Source organism: Meleagris gallopavo, chromosome 2 (genome assembly GCF_000146605.3).
Source record: "Meleagris gallopavo isolate NT-WF06-2002-E0010 breed Aviagen turkey brand Nicholas breeding stock chromosome 2, Turkey_5.1, whole genome shotgun sequence".
Classification (NCBI taxonomy): Eukaryota; Metazoa; Chordata; class Aves; order Galliformes; family Phasianidae; genus Meleagris; species Meleagris gallopavo.
In genome coordinates, this window is record NC_015012.2 from 104,052,322 (window position 1) to 104,054,954 (window position 2,633).

Genomic DNA, 2,633 nt, shown 5'->3' on the forward strand with positions numbered 1-2,633 from the left:
CGGCACCGGGACCCGCAGCAGTACTGGGAACGGGATCCGTGCCTTGCATTGTGCATCGTGCACACCGCGCCACGCTCTTTGGACCGGGACTGGCACTATGCATTTTGCACAGTGCATTGGGATTGGCGTCCAGACTGCCTCTGGGACGCACGGCGTGCATTGTGCAGCGTGCACTGTGAGCGTGGAACTGGCACCGTGCGCTGTGCAAAATACACAGACACTGGGATCAAGAGTGGGGTCTTGCACGGGTACCACGAGTGGGACCAGCCCTGGGGTTGGCACTGTGCGTCGTGCACTGGGCCTGGCACCCAGACTGACAGTGGGACTTGTGCACTCTGTGCCGTGCACCATGCACCAAGACTGACACCAAGACCAGCACCAGTGCCGTGCATTGTGCACCGTGCACTGGGATGGCATTCAGACTGACAATGGGACTGCCAACTGGACTGGTTCTGTGCATTGTGCACCATTCACTGGGATAGAAATTGCAACCATGCAACCAAACTGGTAGCAGGAATGGCATTGCTACTGAGTGTTGTGCACAGTGCATCATGCAGTGTACCTGCCACCATGCAATTCACTATTACCATGCTCTGGAACTGGCACCAGCACTGTGTGTCATGCACCAGGACTGGCACCAGGATATTTTCACCCAGAGGGTGGTGAGGCACTGGAACAGGTTGCCCAAGGAGGCTGTGGATGCCCCATCCCTGGAGGCATTCAAGGTCATGCTGGATGTGGCTCTGGGCAGCCTGGTCTGCTGGTTGGTGACCTGCACATAGCAGGGGGTTGGAACTGGATGAGCATTGTGTTCCTTTTCAACCCAAGCCATTCTATGATTCTATGATATCATGCACCATGCACCATAGATCAATACTCAGGACTAGCACCGTGCACAATACACCAGGACTGGCACTGTGCACCAACACACTGTGCACCTGCAGCACCACTGCCCGACTGTGCCTCATACCAGCCCACACTCTGCTCTGTGTACCAACATAAGCTCAGCACCGTGCAGCAACACACTGTGCACCAAGACACCATGCAGACATAGGCAGTGCTAGGACATGCACTGTGCACCGGTGCTTAAGTGATGGGTCATGCAAAAGGCAGAGTGATATCCCATTCAGAAAAGTCAAAATGACTTCGGGGGTGCTCAGATGCTGTTGTGGTGCTGCTTCCTCAGCATGAGATTTGCTCTTTGCCAGCAGGAGCTGTGAGGTGTGAACAAACAGAGCACAACACAAGCTGTTGCCTTCAGCTGCTACATCACCCACCAACGCAGCCCTAGGCAGGAAAAGGCAGAGGCAACCCGTCCTCCTGGGGAGCACCCAGCAGCTCTGTGCTCCCCTGGTGCTCCCTGCTGAGCTCCAGGAACAGCCTAGCTTATCGCTCCCAGCTACTAGAAGCTGCAGCTCCAGGATCACTTGCTTTGCATGCAGGAAAGCAGCAGCAAGGGGCTGAGAGGGGATGAGCCTCATTTCTCAAATCCCAGAGATCAGGGTGCATCATTGTTCCCGTACCCAGGGTGGGAGCCACAGGAAGAAGAGGATGAAGGGACCAAGGAAGGGAAGCAGAGACAGGACAAACAGAGACAAGCAGGGTGTGAGCACATCTTCACTTCTGGCGTCAAAGTGATGAGGGCTCGTGTAATGGCCCCATCCCTTTTTTCCTCCTGGCTCTCACTGTACAGGGAGAGGGGCATCTCATTTGCTGTGCTACAGTGCCCCTGGGGAAGGGCTTTATGTGTTGGACAACATCTCTCTGCAAAGTGGTGTTGGGATATGGCCACCTGCCCTGACACTGTACTCACACATCCCTGCATCCTGCTCTTCCATCCCTGAACTCTGCCCCTCCATCCCAAAACTGTTCCCTCATCCCTCTTTCTGCATCCTAGCACCTGCTCCTGCATCCCTGCTCCTCCACCCCCTAACTCTGCTCTTGCATCCCACCATCTTGCTTGTCCATCCCAGCATCTTGCATCTCTGCTCCTCCATCCCTGAACCCTGCTCCTCTATCCCTCCTCCTGTATTCCATCACCCTATTCTTGCATCCCTAACTCTGCTCCTGCTTCCCTGCTCCTGCATCCCAGCACCCTTCTCCCACATTTCTGCTCCTGAACCCCAGAACTCTGCATCTACATCCCAGCATCCTCCACATCAGCATACTTCTCTTGCATTCCAGCACCCTGCTCCTCCATTCCTGAACCCTTCTCCCTCATCCCCACATACCGACGGGCTCTCAGCCCTTCTCTCTGCCCCCCCTCCCTCCCCATCCAGCCCCACTGCATGTTCGTGACTCATGCCCTCTGCAGCACAGAGCCTCTCAAACTCCGGACACTTCTGCCTCTTGAAAGCCACAAATGCATCCGGGCTCAGGCAAGGCCATTTACTCCCTCCCTGCTGCCATCACGGCTGCCAAAAATAAAATAAAATTTTTAAAAAAGAGAGAAGCCAAGAAGACCTCCTGAAAAGAAAACTGTGCTGTCTCTCTTCCGGCTGCGCTGCCGAGTCACTCCCCAAAGGCTTTTTATTTTGTCTCTGTGGGATCTGCACCGGCATTAATGCATTTCCACCCTGACAGCTAGACTGCAGCCAGTGGGGAGGGGGCTGCCTGGGCCATCCCTGGGGCAG